We start from the raw sequence: 20,703 nt of genomic DNA, 5'->3' as shown, positions 1-20,703 counted from the left end.
ATGAGCACAGATGCTACAGCACACATTGTCCTACCCTGCTGGCACTATCCCCTGCCCTCTGCAACCATTGCTGGCACTGCAGCCCCCTCTCCCTGGGGAATTAGATGTGGCTGCCACTATGAATGCTATCTGCTGCAGCCAAAAAGAACGACCCTCTGCTCCCCCTTCTGAGCATAGCTGGCTCCCAGTTCAAGTCCTGGGATGCTACTGGCTGGCCCTAGGACACATAGCCATACCTTTGCTGCAGGAGAAGCTGGGGGAATGAGTCGTCAGTCTGTTTAGATTCTATAGTGAGAGGAAGATTCTGTCTTCCAGCAAGGTTTAATTTTGGAAGGAAGAGCACCCAAGAATGAATTCTAAAAATTTAAAAATAATCAAAGGTGAGTATCCACCAAGGACCACCCTTCTCTGCTTAGTCTGAAGAAGGTAAAAATCAATTTAGGGTTTAAGTGCTCCTGCTGTGAAGTGAAACTCCTTAGATTTGAATTCTTGCTCTGTGACCTTGAGCAACTTATTCAACTTTTATACACAAGTCAAGTCCTGAGCCTGTGCCTGGCTCTCGAGGCATAAGACCTATTATTATACAATATAAGTTGGTTCCATCTCTTTCGTCAAAGTCAGCATAAAGTAGGACTAGCTCGTGATTTTGAAGACTGAGTTTTTCTTGGAGTGAGAGATTATGTTCCCCCTTACATTGGCCTTGCAGGGAATTGGGTGCTGTTAGCATATTCAACAGGGTTCCCACTTATTTTCAGTTCTACCTAGCTTTTTTTGTAAGCAGCACATTAAAGAGATCTATCGAGTTGCCCGATCAATGTAAGTTTATTATTGCTTACCCAAGTGTTTAATAAACCCAGCCCTGTCCCGGGCATAGCTTTAAATACTTCATTGACTGTAACAAAGCTGCTCTTTTCTTCTTGGTCAAAGTGGTCATATAAACTATAATTAAGCACTAATTACGGGCTCTACTGGTCAGATAGGAGAAAACAGGGTCCATTATGCAACCTCCAGAACAAACCTTTGAAGGAGATACTTGTTGTGGGAAATTTTATAAAATAAACAAAATGAAACATGGGAATGAAAAAGAGTAGGAGGTTGAGTTTCCTTTTTCTCCACTGCGCCCAGTGCCCCAATTTCTGTGATGTGGCCATTGACTTCATGTATCACTTTTCTGTTTTATGAAAAAGAATGAGAAAAGGAAAATAACTTTTTAAGAGATAACTCAATTTCTCACAATCAGTAAAATTATGATACCTTATGGATAATGACATATCTTATAGATAATGATAAAATAGAATGACTTTTTAAGTTCTTGCTGTTTGAGAAAACTCAATGTTAAATCAGCCCGATGAATAAAAAGTTAGTTTGAAAATCACTCTTTGGTTTGTAGATACCACTGAAAAATACAACACGCATTTCCATGAGAAGTTTTCATTGGAGGGAACTATATGATTTGAGAAGCAGATTGTGGCTTATTTTGAACTCACACACACACACACGCGTGCGCGCGCGCACACACACACTCTCAATGGGGCCACCTGCATGGCCTTGCATCCAGCTTGCACACATCTCTGTGATCTCACCCTGTAGCTTGTCAGGAAGAGTGTCCCGGCCATGGCCATGTGCATACTTTACAGGAGCTTAGCATAGAAAGGACATATTTAACAGTTTATAACTGTCTCGGTGACAGCAAGTTCTAATTTAAAACTCCTGTGTAATACTTGTTAGGAAGTTTTAATATCAGAAGGCCAGCCAAGGTCTTCCATGAAAAATTTTTAGACAGTGAAAGAAACTAATCCTTTTTAGTGATGTTTGGCTCCTCCTCGGTGGTAGGCGATCTTGCTTTCATATTTTATGTCCATGGTTTGTTAATAAAATTTCTTCCTTTGAAGAACAACCAGGAAAAGAAAAAAATAGCAACACGCTATAATAAATATTCGAAGTGAAATTTATGTAGAATGCAAAAACTACCACTAAAATGTTAGAGTCCTTTTTAAAAACTTATATTTTGCTTTCTTCGGAGACTTCTGCTGATTGCGTTCTCTTATCAGATATTGAATGAGCATTCTGGTTTGCATTGCGGTGCTTAGTGGATTTGCATCCTTGTAAAAAGTATTAGCATGGTCCCCATACTCTTAGCTCTTGTCCCCAGTTGACATGGATAACCTCACCTCCACGCCTTCACCTGAAAGGAATCCCAGTGCTTGCTACAATTACCTTGGGGGTGTGGTCACAGGTGGAGACAAGTAGCTGCCTCCCAGTGATCAAATTCTCCTTGGCAAAAGGCCATTGTCTAATTGTCTTGGGGCAGTACTGGCTTGCACACTACAAGAACTAAGAAATATGATAGCTTCCTTCCATAATTGCCTTCTGGGAATATCTTTGTCTTTCTACACAAAGCAAGTATACATAGATTTACATACACTAAAACAGAAGCATATGTATGTGTGTGAATAAGCGTGAATATGTGTGAATAAAACTGGGTTGGCATACACAGACAACATTCCAGTGAGGTTTTCTTAAGAATTATTATTATAATTCATACATGAACATCTGAAAATGGCCTACAAGATGGAAAACTGTTTTCCAGAATATTTATTGTTTCTAGGGTAATCTCAAAGTACCTGATATCTTGTTGAATATTAATCTTCTCTAAAATGAGTTACCTGGGCAAATATAACAAGACTATTAATAGGTTGATATCTATAGAGCACTTTTAGATTACAGGATGAAAAGCAACCACCATTAAAAACTATGATATATTAATTGTTCTTTTTATCATTTACATGACATGCTATTTTTAATAGTAATATATGCCTCTCTGATTTCTTTATTTTTGTCCTAGTGAATTGTACACATTTTTTACAAGCTGTCTCAAATATTCAGTGGAAAGAATTGTGTGGGGTAGGGGAGGAAAGGATTGCTGAGAACAGGGGTAGTAAATAAATAAATAATATCTGATTTGTATGGGACATTTAATTTTTTAGACAATGCATTTGACATCATGTTAGTTCAATGGGTGCCATGCTTGATATGATTATCCTTTTCTTTCTCAATAAAATGAATAATGGGAATAATCTTTAATACTAATGAGTTTGTGTTTAAAAGCATTATTGATTTCTTTTAGCTAAGACATTGCATTTCTTTATAATTCATGCTTTACTAAGATTTATTAACAAGTATAGTAGAAAATGGATTTTCCAGACACCTATTAGCAGGTGGCTGTCAGTCCAGAAGCACACAGCCTCTTGGAGTTTGTGTTAGGAGAAACCGTGATGATGTTTTTGACCTAGTGATGGGTAACATGCATCTGAGAAACTAAACAAGGAATCTTTGGGCTATTTTTTTCACCATCAACAATTTCATAAATGTTAACCATTTCTTTTGTTGAAATCCACCATGACGTCCTCATGGCTGTGCACTCCCCATTGTGGTAGACTAGACAGGGACTCCGGGGTCTGGCAGCACCTTCTGCTCTTTTATTGACATGCTTTTCTAGGCCCTCTCTCCTGGCCACACAATTCCCTGTGTGTGACCCCTCCATGTGTAACTAAAAGATTTCAAGAATGAGACATATTTGCTCAAATAAAGACATCACTAATGATGGAATTTCCTCACATTGTGGCACCTGAGGGCGATCAGTACCTTCTTCTCAGCTAGGCCGAATACAGATGGAGCATTTCCTGATTCAAGGTATTTTTTTTCAGTGTTGGGAATTACAGGTCATGGAGTATAAAGACAGAATATCACCTAGCATCTCAGGGCCTCCCAGCCTGGACCCCTCATGTCTTTCCAACTTTATCTTCCACTATTCCCAATCTAATACTTTTTTTCCAGATAACTGTCCCACTTCCTGTCCATTAATTATTTCCTATTTCTCCACATGTGGTCTAACGGCCACCCTCAGCTGCCTTTTCTTTCCCTACTGCTCCGAGGTTTGCAGGGTCTTCGAAGCCATCCTGGGCGAACTCCGATTCCAGCAGGGTCACTCTCTTTTCATTGAGTTTCTCCAGAGCTCACTCCAATCCTCATTTGGCAGTTAGCAAGTACAGTGGTTCTGTCCTGCGGCTTTTCCATGTCACCCACCCCTTTTTCCCCCCTGCTGAGCTAGGAGTCTGCCCAGGGTGGGAGTGAGATTCCAAGTACTCAGTAGTGACTGAAGCATCTTGCCTGTGTAAAGGCTAACCAAGCTTAAGAACTGAATAATTGATTGGAGTGAGGAGGAAGGGGGAATTAACATTGCTGAGCACTTATTATTTTCCAGTGACATCATAAACATTTCACATATGCCCTTTATTACATTATCAGAACAGCTCTGTGAGTGGGTGTCTTCCTCCCAATTTATGGACAAGAACATTGAGGCTCAAAACACTGGTGCCTTGCCTAGTGTCAGCCCACTAGCAAGGATGGGCTGCACAATCCAATCTGTGTCACTGTCATGCTCACCAGGAAATCTCATTGCATTGGTTAAACAATACTTAAAATAGTCAATTGTCTACCATTGCTCACGCACAGTCAATTCTACGTGAAGGAGCCAGAATAAATTTGGCAACACATAAAATAGATGACAGCATTCTCAGGTTCAAACCCATCAATGGCTTCATGCCACACTCAGAATAAAATCCAAACTCCTTAATCCAGTCTACAAGACTTAGCATTCCCTGGCCCTTGACCACCTCTATGACTCACAGACTACCTGTCTGATCTCTCCCTCTCCTCCACAGGCTCTTTCCAGCCCCAGCTACACAAGACTTTATACCAATCTTCTAACATGTCAGGTTGGCTCCTTTCTTCCTGAAATACTCTTCCTCCAAATTATTTCCTGGATGTTTCCTTTGCTTTGTTAAGATCCCTGCTCAGATACATTAACTCTTCAGAGAGAACTTCTCTGACATTTCCTGTCTATAATAGATCCTTTCTTCTCTTCGTTTCTGTCCCATCATGCTGCCTTGGTTTCCTTCTGAGAATTTTATCACCACCAGACCTCACTCTAAGTATGTATTTGATAGTTTCTTTGCTTCCATCACTGGTATATGAGCTCTGAAGTTCAGGGACTTTGTACATCTTATTTTCTTCTATATCTTCAGCATCTACAAGAGTATCTGGCACTTAGTAGGTTCTCAAAAAGTCATTAAACTAATATTCAATAAACTACCATTCCATTAGGGCCATGTGGCCAATGGAGGGCTGACCTTTGTCTTGATGGTGAATTGGATTGCTCATTTTCATATGCATAAGGAAGAGAGTCATGTGAGGTTCAAAGAAGCATATAGTTTGAACATCTAATTAGGACATATGGTCTAAAGAAGTGTAATTCCATTTGATGGGAGAGAAGGTTTGAAACGGGTTGTCTATGGGAAGCCTAAGGTCCAAGGTGGCTCTTGGCTTGCTCAACACTTTTGCATGGGGAATAGATGTTACACTGTGATTCCCTCACGTGCAGTAGTCTCAGGATATAAGGTAAGAAGCCACATTATAAAAGGAAACTAACATGTGTTGAGTAATGAGCAGTCATTGCTTTCTGTACTTTGTATATAGCTACTCATTTGGCTTCCCAGAGATATGTGTTCTCCTCCCCCGTCTACAAATAAATCAAATGCCTTGGGGCTGAAGAACGTGCCCAAAGTGAGACCTGCTCAGGTTGATAGAGCTGCCATTTGTGCACAAAACTGTCACCCTGGGCACAGAATTCAGGATCTGATCCAAATCAACACATCTCTTTATCAGATGTATCCACTCCATTCACTTTCCCCAAAGTCACACCCCTTCCGAGGCCTGTCCTCCCCTAATGCCAACACACAAAGGTACACACACCACAAAGCAACCTCAAATCTATGGAGTACAGCCAAGGATTCCAGGCTGAGGTTTCCTGTGCCAAGCTCTCCCCCGCTAAGCTGGGAATATAACACCTCCTCTTGGCTTCCGTAAAGCTACAAGACAAATCTTAAACCAGATACACTCCTTTTAATCCTATTGTTACCGTCTTGTGTGGTGCCAAAGCAAAGAAAGGACATGCTTTTAAAATGGGGACTCTAAGAAGATATAAGGAGGATACACAAAGCACACACTTAGAGCAATTCCCAATGGAGTTAATGCATGATCTCTGCTAACCACACTTCCTCCTTCCCACCTCCCCCTTCCTGTGGAGTAATAAGTAAATAAATGAACCAACAAGCAACACTCTGCTATTTCCTTTTGAGAGGATAATATAACCTAAAAGTTTAGTTGTTTTATTTTTTTTTTTTCGACAGAAGCAAGTGCACCTACTGTGAGTTAGACCCAGGGGCAATTGCTTTACATATATTCTTTCATTTATCTTTATCCTGGCCCCTTAAAGCCAGGCATTAACGACAAAGGGACCGCAGCTCAGAGAGATGAGTTTATTTAAGACCAAACAGCTAGTAAGTAGCTCAACTGGGATTTGAATTCAAAACGGATGATTCTCACTGCCCACCCCCCACCAATTTTTTTCACTTTCTTCTAATATGCAGTAAAGAATAAGTAAAGAGATGTGTGAGTTGGGAAGAGAAGGTTAACAGCAACTGATTATTATTGTAATGAAAGCTCAGTCGAAAGTTTAAAAAAAGCAGGGAGTAATAAAGATGGCTGCATTGGGCGCACATGGCATTATCATGACGTGTTGAAATGGCATGTACTTGTTGGAAGGTGGATATCTTTCTATTTTACCTGCTGCCTGACTCGCTCATACAGGTCAGCAATAGTTGACACAATCAAGCAATAAGCTGCCTGACAGGAAGTAGCTTGTGTGCACTTCTATGTTCTCTGGCTGGGAGAGAGGACTTCCTGGTGAGCAAAACTAACAGCAGATGAATTAGTGCTTTTTACCAGCAGGAGTTCCGGACCCCTTCGTTTCTGAGGTGAAACCACCAAATACCAACTCAATCATATCAGTGCCAAACAACCCTTTGTCTACACGTTGGCGTGGGATTTCTGGGGAGAAAGCTGGAAAGAGGCGGATATGAAATAAATGTTTATCAAAGACATAGGAGAATAAAATAGTTGATTCTTTCTTTTTAAAAATTACCTGAGTTGAGCAATAGAGACATAAATTATGCAGAAAGCTGAGAATTTGGTAAACTCTATTGCATAATTGCTAGAAACTATACCCCTCCCTCCAAAGAACAAGCACCCGTCAACAATGCAATTCTCCTTCCAAAGGGCCGTTATGGAATATGAAGTACATTGATGACATAGAAAAGCAGAGACACATTGTCCAGCCCTGAATAAACCCAGATTCAGACCGACAACTTGAGGACATAAATTACAGATTCACTTCTATCTCGATTTTTCAAGGAGCCTTTTTAAGGCTTTAAAAAAACACTCATTTTTCATTCCCCTATGTTTTATGAGAAGAACAAGCTCAGGCATGAGTTTGATTCTCCTCTCCGGTATAGAGAACCCAGTGCAGATATCTCATAGGGCAAACTTTAGAGTCTACTCTTTTCCTTTCTCAATTTTTTGCAATATGCTTCACTGGGCTAGAACTTTAAAATGTCGTTTGATACCACCATTTGCCATAACTACTGAATCTGAGTGATTTCTTGGATTGAAGTCTTACCCTTCTTAATACCGAACGTAGAGATGCTAAAATGACAACCTTGGGTCGGATATTAAAATGTACAACCTCTTCTACTTGTGTAATGCTTGGTTGATAAGCAGTTATTGTCCTGAAAGTCAGTCATTGGAGTTGAAAGATAAATATTATTCCATATCTTATTGAATAAAATATATTATATCACAGGTGATGGAGACAGATTGACTCAATAAATTCTAATAGTGTATGCTGAGAAATAGTGGCAATAAAAATGCTGATGACTTGACACAGGGAGAATATTGAATGTCATTAACATGCTATTTCCTCTGTCCTGATCTCCCTGTCATGTTCTTCACATTGTTATAATCTCTATCAGTGAATTTTTCTTTGCTTTATCAGCTTGAGAAAAATGGCATTTTTTTAGTGCTTTAAATTATCCACTACTCAACTGATTGCAGCAATGATGCAGTAGCCTAAATACAGAAAATTAATATAGGATTTTATATTTAGCTATATCATCAGCCTGTATTTGAGCATGCTGCAAAAATGTGAGATGCCAATGAGAGCTGCGGTTTGGTCTTACCACAAAGTTTTGTTCAAACTCTCATTTTTGCTAATTTTTATGAACAAAAGCAGTTTGGAATAATGAGTCTGAATTTACTATTTGGGCTTTATTTTAAAAGGGCTTAGTTCCATGGATCTTATTTCATGAGATGCCATAAGTATAAGTAATGGAAATTTTAAAATGTGTTGTAATCCCAATTGTGTTTGTATATTGTTTAGGATAGATAATGAATACATATACTGCATGCTAACAGAACTTAACTTTTGAGTCACAACCCCTAAATTGACATAAAAGATGAGTATTATGTTAGGAAAGGGGTAACTCGCCACTGATGGGTGAGTCCCCATACGGAGACATTTCACAGAGTTCTTCCCTAAATTCCCTGACTCCAGTTACTCCCAGTCTTCTCTCCAGAGATCTGGATGAATTGCCCTAGGTGCCATAGCTCCACACATTTTCCACAAATACCCCAAACTGAAAATATCTTCAAGTGAAATCATCTTTCTCCACATCTCCCTCTTCCTATCTTCCTTACTTCAGTGAGTGACACCACTATCTAATCTGTGCCCTGGACCAGACTTTCACATCATCTTTATCTTCTTCTTCACTCATACCCTCCCCAAGCAAGGAATTACCAAAGATATAGGTGTTCTTTCCTAATTATGTTTAGAATCTATCCAGTTCTCCAAATACTAACTGTTCTTATCCTCGTTCAGATCATTATCATCTCATCCTCAGATTGTTGCAATAATCTCTTAACTCTTCTTCCATCTTCCAGTGGTGCCCCTTGCCAGGCACCCTCAACCTCTCCTTCACTCTCCACATTGTGACAAATCTGATCACACCTTATCTTGGTGGAAATCCCTTCAACAGTGACTTGAAAGTAAAGCAGGCCTGGTATTGGTGGGTCTCAGACAGCCCTGCTCATGTGCTGTCACTCACACCTCCAACGCCTCAAAGGACACCCTGGGATCCCTTGGTGGTCACAGTGGGCAGGTGAATGGTTTTTGAGTCTCACACTTATTTACTTTATGTCCCTAATGGACTATCAATTAAAGGAAGAAAGCCTAGAACACTGATGTTAAAATATAAATTAATAAGCAGCATGAAAATTGTGCAAAAAGCTTCAATGAATCTGTAAAGTTTTATTCATCCAATCAATATATATAAACTATAGCAAGATGACTCCAATAATCAAAAGATGTCTCCAGTAATCTAATAATCAAAATCAAAGTTTAGAAAAGGAAAACATATTTTATTTGTGGAATAGTGCCTGGCAGTAGAATCCTGAAGCTCATAGCTTAGAAGCAAATTATAACACATAAAATAAATTAACAAGTTGTATGTTTGCATGTGTGTGTATGTATGTGTGTATTAGAGAGACAGAGAGAGATATTTCAAAATCCAAAAATGCCAATTAGTCCACAAAATCAGTTTTCATCTACTTCTTGTAAGAAATGTCAGTTTCAACCTATGCTTTATTATACATTTAGTACAAAAAACCACATGTGATGTATGTCATCTTGGAAATTATTTGTAAACAACTTTTTACATACTTAATTTTCAAGTAGATAATAAGAATGGCATTTTTCCTGGGAAATAGTGGACATTTGTCTTTACATATAATTACTGTTAATAATAATTATAACAGGGTGTTAAAGAGGAACTTTTCTTTTTGACCAGGACCCCAGTGGTCAAGAAAAAGATATAATATTTCAAGAACCCTCCTAGTCTAAAGGGAAGAGCTAGACTCCTTGGCAGGGTGTGCCAAAACTTGTTCTAATGAATTACTGATAACCCACCTCCAGATCGTAAGAATAGAGGGGCAGGAGACAAAGAAGGAACATGCCTTCAGAGAATGAAGGGAGGTGTTTTCTTATTTTTGACTTAGTGAAGGAAGCACCTGCAAGTGGTCTGCTTCTTAAAATTTGATGGTGTCTTACCTTAACCTGGGGAAGTCGGAGGGCAAAGTCAGGGACACTGTGCAACTTCTGCGGACTATGATGGCATGAGTTTCTCAAATAGCAAATGTAGACCCTTTGGGAGGAAATTTGCAGGAGCCTTCTAAAGGAGCCCATCTGGGAAGGTTACTTGGAGAGGTGAAGAGAACCAGAGGAGGATGGCCATTTTACTTCCTGAAACAAGATGGCTCTTACAACTAAAGAAGACTAGAAAACCCGAAGACCTGCCTGATATGTCATCTAGGAGTGGGGAACAACTAGTTTTTAGAGCAAATGGTGAGAGAGTGTAAAGTTATTTTCTGCTTGGACACCATCAAATCCAGTTTGATCACTTATGTCATGAAAGCTAATAAAAATTTAGGGCTTATTCAGGGCTAAATTTTATGTCACAAGTCAGATTCCCCAGGAAGCAATGAACCAGAGATCTGTGAGTTAGAGGTATACTGGGGCATGCCTGTAGGATCCACACATTTGGGGAGTGAAGGAATCAGGATTTGATAGAAGGAGAAATTAGACTGTGATGCACTCATAGCACAGATCTTAGCTGAGCCGGGATCATCCTGCAGAGTTGTGACAAATTGAAGCAAGGAACTGGGCTTTTTACATAGACTGGGCATGTATGGGCATGTACTCCAGGGAACGGCACATGAGCTTGGATGAGATGACACTCCTCAGTCTAGGGAACTTGCCAGGTCAAGGTGGGGGTAGTGTTTCAGCTGCAAGCTGTGAGTCATCGGCACTTCCAGTGGTTGAGAAAATATAAGTGTTTCATCCTAAAAAGTGTAGTTGGCACCCCCAAAGCATCCATTACAGTCCATCCCTGTACTCCTAAGATCTGCTTGCTTCACATAAATTTGGGGATCAATTTTCCTCATTTCCTGAGGAAATTCATAAGAGGACATATGCAACCCCCACCACTGAAGCTGCTCACGAGGCTATCACCAATACTTATCATTACCTTTTTCTACTATCAATTCTAGCTCTCCTTCATCCTAGGATGACCACTTTGCTAGTCTAGGTAGTTTACATGTGGAGTGGGGTAAAAAGATTCTTATTTATGAATGATGTGAATCCCTGGTCATCATTTCCTTCTCAGGCTATGGCTGCTTCTCTTGCCCACTTACCATCAAAATTAAGCACAAGGGTGGTGAGAGACACCCAAATGGTGATTAAACTTATGCTTCTCTGCTTTGATTACGTAAATGCAGCCTCTACCCTCTCCTGATGAGTAGTGTCAGTTACCCATGCCATCATAGTTCTGATTCTCTTCCTTACCTGCTGCCCTCTTGGCATATTTTCCAATCACTGGGACATCTAATACCGTATTGTCTGCCAGATCTCCTGGCCTAAGTGGTGAGGCTGCTTGTACCACAACCTAGATCTACTGCAAAGCTCTTTCCTTCTTTGAGCCCTTCACAAAGCAGACGGCCTTTTTATTATCTGGTGGGTCATACAAGACTTCATTTATTTCCTGGTTCCCGTACACAACCACACTAATAAAGGGGTCTGTGATGATGCTTTGGATTTCTGAATATCAATATCAGCTTAGATACTGTGTCCAAAAGCTCTCAAAACATTTAGATATTTTCTTTTGTCACCCAAGTAAATGGTTCATTTTATAAAGATAGTGGGGAAACATTCACTATATACACTTGCTGTGGTGGTGTTACAGTCTTTCCTCCTGGAAACATGACCCTTTCTTCAATCAGTGAGTTCTGATCAAGAAACTGGACCAGGGTCAGAATCTGGACAAGGAATTTTGACTTTTGATCGAAATGGCTGCCCTGAACCACATACATTTTTTATTTCCTTTGATCATATAGATTGAGAAGTACTCTTGTTAGCTGCTTATCAATCTTTCTCCTAGCAATGTTGGGATTCATTGACTATCTCCATAACTCTCTGCAGGTCAGGAACCCCTAGCTACCATTTTAAACTTGATACTTATTATGGTCTTTATGTGGAACTTACTCTGGTGGTTAAGTGCCACCACCTATTCTCTAATATTTCTAAATTCTATCATCCCATTCTATCATTGAGCCCATTTCTATAATAGCATTTCCTACTCTCAATGCTGGTCCACATCGCCCAGCCCCTGCTGAGCTTCTCTGTGATACTGGTGTCCTTCTCATCAGTGCATTGCTTGCCAGTTTGATGAGCAGTGTGACCTCTGGTCCCTCCTGCAGAACATGGTCAATTGGTGAGTTTTCCAGTCTTGGATAGAACAACAACTCTAGCATGCCCATTCTCTGAGCTTTTTGATCACTCTTTTACATAGTCTGAAATGATAGTTTTGTCATTTCTACTTAAACTACTGAGAATCATTGATTTTCCTAAGCCTCTAAGAGACATCCTAATAAAGCGTTAAAATCATATTCCAACGTGTTAGCCAGAGTATCATATCTTATGTTCCTGGTAGTGTTCCCATTTTGGTAAACTCTCTGTATTCTGCCCGGCTCACTTCTGTACCCTCTGAATCCAAACCTATACAGTCTCCTGGTTTCTGACAGTACATGTTGACTATATTCTACAGTAAATTCCTTTCCTCTCTTGGCAGGCTCGGCAATTCCCTGGCTAGGTATCATTGTGGCTTATCCCTAAATACTGGTCTAATGGTCAGGAGTGAATAGGGAGCAGATCCTGCAGGGGATACACATTGTTTTTCAAGATAGAAGACTGCATAGTCTTCATGAAAGAAGGAAGCTCTAGCTTTTAACAGGGAGAAGTAGACTATTTCCATTGGTCTAGAGGGTTCAGTGCATCTGGAGATTGAAACTTTGTGAGGCAAAACCTCAGAAGTCCCCAGCCTAATTCTTCAGGTCTCATTCCATCCCAGTCACAACAAAGCCATTTTACGTAGTAGATCTGCCAGAGCTAAGAATTCCATCCTCAACCTTCTTTGGAGCTCCTGTCCTCATATGATTAAGTCTCAGACCTGGTTCTCAGTGCTTTTGTCCTCCAACTGCAGATGAGAATCTCTTTTTAAGTTGTCAAAGAGGTCTCTGACTTTCACTTTTGATGTTTAAGGATTCATTAACCACCTTCAGCATCTCATTGTCATTCTCCAAAGTCTTGATTGCCTCTAGCTATGGCCATCCAATTCCATTATTCTCATAATTACAATTTGCTCCATACTTCTCAAATACTTGCCACATTGTTTCAGCTAGTGCATTCCCTTCAGCAGATAAGCCATTGAAGGAAGTCACCACCGGTACCAGAAGTTATCAATGACTCACCTCCCTGTAGTAATGGAATCTACGCTGCCAGCCAAAAGGGGTCTGATCCAGTTTCAAAATTCTGTTTTAGAGTCTAATTTCTTAGAATGCTCTTGGTACCAACTGTTGCAGGTTGGCTTCACTGGGAAACAGATAGAGAGATGGATATTTGCATGCAGGAAGTTTATTTGGGAGTGCTTTTGAAATCAACAACTGTGTGGAATGAGGGAAACAGGATGGGGCAGAGGGGGAAGCTGAGCTGTGATATAATCACAATAATACAATAACAGACACAGACAAGACCAAACAGGAAGGTCTGGAGCTAAGATGGCCCTGAGGAGTTGTCTTGAGTTGTGGCAAGAGGCTTTTACGCCTCTGCATTTACTAGTTATTGATAGAGAATAACCCTGGGAACGGAATGTGTCCTTCAGTTGAGGACATTTGTTGGGAGACAAAACTCAAACATCAGCTGTCAATTCTCCCATCAGGTTAAGAAATAAGTGCTTCAGTCCCGATGTGGGGATGGGAGGAATAAGGGATTAATTCATGGCATCCATAACACTTTGTGACAAGCTTGTCTCATATATTATTCCAAAAATCAAAGATTCTGACAACAGTCATATAAGGTAGAATCTATTTTATAAACAAAACAAAATTGAGGCTCTAAGAAACTTTTATTTGAGATATAATTTAGATATAATTAACAAAAGAAAATACACAGATTTTATGGGTTCAGTTTGATGAGTTTTGACAATTGTATATATCTGTGTAATCACTCTAAAAATAAGATTTAGAACATTTCCATCATTGCAAAAAGTTCCCTTGCACCCTTATCCAATCTATTCTCCATAGCACCCCAAGAAATCACTTCTTTATTTTTATCATCATAGATTAGCTTTGCCTGTTCTTAGAATTCATATAAATGAAAACATACATGTTTTACTTAGCATGACACTTTGAAACTCATCCATGTTGTTCTGTGTAGTGTAGATCCTTTTTTTTTTTTTTTTTACTGTTGAATATTATTTCCTTTTATGGATATACCACAAGTAGTTTAACCATTATCCAGTTACTAGACATTCATGTTGCTTCCAGTTTTTGCCTATCATGAATAAGGTTGCTATGAAAATTTTTTATAATAATTTAGAGATAAATTTCATTTCTCTTGGGTAAATGTATAGGACTAGGAATGCTGGGCCTTTGGGTATATGTATTAGAAACTAGAGAACTGTTCTCTAAATGGTATTATCATTTCCTAGTTCCCCCTGCAATGTATAAACATTAGAGTTGTTCCTTGTCCTTGACAACATTTAGTATTGTCATTGTGGGTGTAATTTGCATTTGTGACTAATGAAGTTGAGTATCTGGTCACATCTTCTCATGCAAAGTCTCTGTTCAAGTACTTTGCTCACTTTTTAAAATTGGTTGCTTATTTATTATTGTAGGTTTGTAGGAATTCCTTGTATATTCTGGATACAAGACCTTTGTCAGATACATGTGATAAGAATATGTTTTATCAGTGTACGGCCTATGCATTCACTTTCTCATGGTCTTTTGAGGATTGAAGTTTTTTTCCTTTTTGGTTAGTGCTTGTTGTAACATATCCAAGAAAACTCTATCAAAAGTCTTGAGATATTTTCCTGTTTTATACCAGAATCTGTTTGTATCTGGTTTTCATATTTAGGTCTATGATCCATCTTGAGGTGTGTAAGTGTGTGTGCATGTGCATACACACTCACATGTTATAGATTGAGAAAGAAGTCATGAAAACATCCAGACTTTTCTTTCCCAATTAGTTTGACCTGGCATCCTAGTCAAAAATCAATTGTGGGTCCATTACCATTGTAGCTGTATAGTAAGTCTTAAAATTAGATTGGATTAGTCGTCCTCCAATTTTGTTCTTTTTAAAAATTGTTTTGCCTTACCACAACATTTTAGAATCTACTTCTCCATTTCTTCAAAAAATCTTGATAGGGATTGCATTGAGTATGTAAATCAATTTAGGGAGAATTGGCATGATATATCTCTCCATATGTTTGGGTCTTTTTCAATTTCTTTTGATGGTGTTTATAGTTTTCAGCATCGAGGTCTTGCATATTTTTGTTAGAATTAGTCCAAGGCATTTAATGGACGTAAGGGGTTTTTTAATGCTATTATAAATTGAGTTGTTTTTCTAATTTTGTTTTCCAATTGTTTAATGTTGGTATATAGAAACACAACTGATTTTCTAATACAATATTAACCTTGTATCTTACAACCTTTTAAAGTTCGCTTATAAGTTAAACTAGTTTTTTTGTAGATTCCATAGTATTTTTTAAGTACATAGTAATATCACCTAAAAATAGTGATAATTTCACCTATTTTCCAATCGACATGCCTCACTGCTTTTTCTTGCCTTATTTCACTGCCTAGAACCTCTAGTACAATGAAGAATTCTGAATACTCTTCTAACATATCCAAATTCATGCATAATATTATATGGAAGTAGTAGATAAAACAACACAGTTTGTCTCCAGAACCATGTTCATAACCCCTATAGTGGATATGATGAGGACCACGCACGTTCATCCTTCAGAACTGAGGCACTCATTCCCTTACCTGCTGGAAATATTGGTGGCTAACAGATCTCAGTTCACTCCATCTCCAGGAATTGCCCTCAGCTAAAGAGAACTGCCAGCCCAAACTTGCACTTTCCCCAGAGCGGTAGCACAGATCCGATGACTGGCAATACAGAGGCTAAACGTGCAGCCTGCTTGCCTCCAGAGAGGCAATTTTGAAGTGATGATCCATCTCCAAAACCCTCCAGGGGATCTTGGGATCAGGTTGACGCCTTCTAAATTGCATTTCTCCCTCTGCACAGTTCAACTTCCTTCCCTCCTCCACAGGAGTTGATCCTGAGGGCACTTCTCAATAAACTTTCTGTATAAAATTTCTGGCTGTGCTTCTTTCCAGGAACCTGATCTAAGACACACATCATGCTCTGTAGTTACTAAACTTATGAATATCACTAGAGATTGTGTTAGATAAAATTTACTATAAATTAAAAATATCTTCATCCAAAATGAAATATTTATTTCACTCGGAAATACATTGTGTAGTATACCATATAAAGTGACAAAAAGATGGAAAAAAATTCCTGAGAGTTTGTGAGATTATGCTACTGTAAAATGAGTTTGTAAATCTAAGAAAGTGAGTTAATCCTGGACTGTAGGATCATTTCCCACCATCTGTGGCTCACTTTCTACCCTCATCGTATCCCAAGTTATTTATTTTCCCATAAATTCCCCACATACTGGTCCCTTTTTTAGACCTTTTACTGTACTATTTGCTGTTCTCTCTTCCTTCACATAGAAAAGTGAAGTGACACCAGAAGAATGTCTTTTCTAATAGCTATGCTGAAGTATTTCATCGTGAGATGACCATCTCCAGAACTAATTAATTAATATGGTGATACCGTGCTCGTATAACGCTTATTATCATAGGCTCGTCCTCTTCAGTTATAACAGCAGGGGCTCAGGTCAGCCAGATCCAGAGCTTCAATTTTGATAGAATTAAAAAGAGTAAAAAAGGTGTGAGCATCATAAAGTAGTGTCCAGAACACTCTCTAGTTGGTTTATATATTTTCCTACAAGTACGAGTACAGAAGTCCAAAGCCAGACTTGAGATGTCAACCCAACTCAACCTCAGCTATTCATGGTTTATTAGCAAGGGTCTGTTAACCACAGGCTTCAGAACATCTTTAGCAGTCTGATAACTAACTCTGGATTGTGAAGCACAAGGATAACAACCCGAATAAAAATCTCTTTCCTCATTATCTTATCAAGAATAAATGTCGATACATGTCTAAATATATGGCATTGAACAACCTGTAATTGATTCAAGATTATAGTTGGTGCAGACGAATTTAAGAAAGGACTGGAAGTGCTCTGAGCCTTCCTGAGGAGTTCTTCAGTAAGGTTCTTCCCTTGAAATGGTTTTGTTATAACAAATGGCTTTTTGAATAGAGGTACATGTGAGATTTCCATAAAAACCAGAGCCTCAAGTTTATAGCTCCATTTGTACTACTCCTATTTACAGATTTTCCAATATCAGATTCAGTTCCAGAGAATGAGGCACAGCTTCTACCCAGCAATTCTGAGGAAACCAATCCCAGATGTGGTATATGTAGTGTTGTCAAGATAATTTGACAAATGCCTTCTGGGAGAGCAATATACTCTCTCCACAAAAGATACGCTTTATCGGAAGACAATTGGTGGACCTGTTATTTCTATTCTGTCAGCATCTCTTCTTTAGGTGAATCACTCCTCTCTACCCAATATGGTCCTTGGAGGCCCTGACTCATGATGTCCCACAACCTCTGACTATATTTTCTGACCACAAGTATTGGCTTGTGACCCAGGCTGGGGCAATAATAAAATTCCATCTCCTTAGATACAAAGATTTGTTTAGAAATGGGTATATTACCTAAGCCAGGGCATGCAACATCTTCCCTGATATTGATTCACACTTATTGGAAGAGATAATACCTATTTACAATGAGATTTTAAAGCTAAAGAGACGTAAGCCAGAGATGGCCAGTGGTGGCCAGTAGGTATCTTTCTCACTCTATGGAGGAAGTCTTCATTTCAAATGAAACAAGAGTTTGGAGGTGGATGCAAAGAAAGATCCCTGAAATTATTCCTTGCGTCCCTAGGTCTGACTGATCATTTAGCTAGCTATTCTCTTGGGCATGACATTTAATGAGACCATGAATTTTTTTCCTGGCTAAGTTTGTCCGAATTAGATTTTGCCTCTTTAAAAATATTCAGTCTAATTTAACAAATTATTTGGATGAATTGTGCATGAATTGAATTTACTCCTGTTTAATTCCTCCTGCCCACATTTTCCACACCTAATTCAAGTCAAGCTAATCTAGGACCACTGCGTATAGTTTTATTATTTATATCTAATTGGAGATACGCATCAGGAAGGTTTTCCTACATCAGTATCTTTAAACGCAGAATCTGCTATGGCCAGAAGCTCAGAAAATGCCCATTGAATCCAGTTGTAGCAGGTTAACGAAAATGTGAAAGTACTAAGTGAATAATTCCAAAGTCATGTAAATGGTGACAAAACTAAAAATAGAGGTTTCTGCTTAGTAAAAAATTCCTAAAGAGGAAAATAATGAGCACAAGCTGTACGATATGACTCTAGAGGTAGCTGTGGAACTTCATTCTCAAGTAGAAAGGATTCCCTTATCTATTAATGCCCTTTTTGTCCTAAGCAATATGCAATTATTGCCTCTTTGCCATTGGGCATAGCTAAACATTGATGCAATCGTGTAGAGTGGAGTATCGGTGATCAGGAGGCAACACTTTGTATTTATTTTAATACACTCTTCCAGAGTGAGAAATCAGTAATAACTTGGAGTTTCAGAATTTCTCTTCTCATTGGTGAACACCTAGAGTGTAAAAAGGAATGAATTTGATCATAAGAAGTTGCCCTATCTTACCTCATTTTTACCTAAAAAGTGTGAATTTTGTATGGCTTCAAATAATAATAATCTAATAATTCTAATTCTAGTTCCATTACTGATAGCAATACTAGAATGACTAATAAGAGAACACTTAGCAGAAAGAAGGGGCTGTGATAAATACTTTACCAATTTAAACTTGTATGATCTCCGTAGCATTTACAATTATACCAATAGGTATAATCCTTTCCTTATTATACAGATGAGGAAAATGAATTGCAGAGATGTTAATTAACTTGCCTAACACCACAAAGTTTGTACGTGTGGGTGCTAGGATTTGAACTGAGACAATTCAGTTCCTGAGTCTGCACCATTTGGCATTTTGCTATATTATCCCACAAAGTAACACTTCCGATTCCAGGTTTATATTTCTCCTTTTCTACTCATAAAGCAGGTATAATGAAACAGGGTAGGGCTTCTTGGAGTCTTTTCTCCATCTTCCCCTGATTTCCTATTCAGGACATCATTGAAATAAGAGACTACTTTGAGGTTATCAGGCATCAGAGCTTCTCTGACACCCAGGATGGCTCCAGGGTCAGTAGAATGACAAATCAAAACCTTACTTACTAACGATTGTTCCTTGATAATGACATTTCAATCACCTCCCATTCACTTCATTAGTGAAGGAGGGATGCCCACCCTAGGCTTATGAGAATGGCCAAACACAAGACAACCGACACCAGGTAGAGGAGATTGACAGCAGTTCATTAGTCACATATACCACGGCCTGGGGGAGGACACCACAAGCCACATAGGGACACATGGGGGTTGTGCTCAGGAACAGAGTGAAAAAGCAGGTCTGTAGGACACAGTCTTTGTAGTAACAAGAGGGCGAGGTGACCCCCAGTTCCCACAGGTTGATGTGATTGGCTTGTTTGAATAATTCCACAAGCTGGCAAGGAACTAAAATCTGCTATTCAGAAATAAATAGGCATTGTCCCTGGTCTTCTTGAGAGGGGGCATCATTTGGCTAGGTCACCTTATCCATGGGGACAGAGTGGGAGGAGAACTTGCAGTTAGGCCATTTGAGGCCCTCCCTATTTCCCCAGATGTTAAAGCAGCACAGGACGGGCCTTAATTTTAGCCTTTACGCACACTTGTCTTGATATTTTTAGTGGCATCTAAAAAAACAAGCAAACAAACAAACAAAACAGACTTTGATATGTTAGGACAAAATTGAGTGTGAGAAAACTTTTCCTCTGGTCAAAAGAGCTATGAGGCTGATTAATCATAAATAGTGGTTAGAAGCATTGCTTGAATACCTTGTAATATTAAGGTTCTACTTCGCCCTTAGGTTTTTCTGTGAGCACACTTGGGATAGCTGAATGGTTTGAGAATTTCCAAATCATTTATTGAGAGGTACAAGTTTTTAGGCTAGCATAGACAGAGCAAGGATATCTTCAAGTATCTTCACACATCTCCTTTGAAGGTCATCTAGCACGAGTCTGAATTTAGATTCTGCTGACTACTAGCTATATGATTTTGGGCAAGTGGTTCCATTTTCTCAGTCTCAATTGCTTGATTTTCAAAGTAGATCTAATAATATCTATATCAAGGGATTATATAAAGCTTGAGTGTGATAACAGATATGAATGAGCTAGCACTCCAAAATATTCAATAAATAGTAGTTCTTTCTTTCTGCTTCATTCATATAACAAACTCTTTTTTGCCTCTATACATGTTGAACAATTATTAGATGCTACCTTACTTTCTGCGATGTGCAGGTACAGTTTTAATAACTCGATTATTTTATCAGGCCATTGTAAGTGTAATATTTAAATCAATCAAAAGGCATCATTTTAGCATTTGGTACACAACTACAAGTACATAGTAAGTCTGTATTATGTCATCCATGAAATCTTTAAAGCCTCAAAGTTGAGAAAAAAAGGCATGAG

This window comes from Equus przewalskii, chromosome 1 (assembly GCF_037783145.1).
Source record: "Equus przewalskii isolate Varuska chromosome 1, EquPr2, whole genome shotgun sequence".
NCBI lineage: Eukaryota > Metazoa > Chordata > Mammalia > Perissodactyla > Equidae > Equus > Equus przewalskii.
This window is presented reverse-complemented; position numbering follows the sequence as displayed.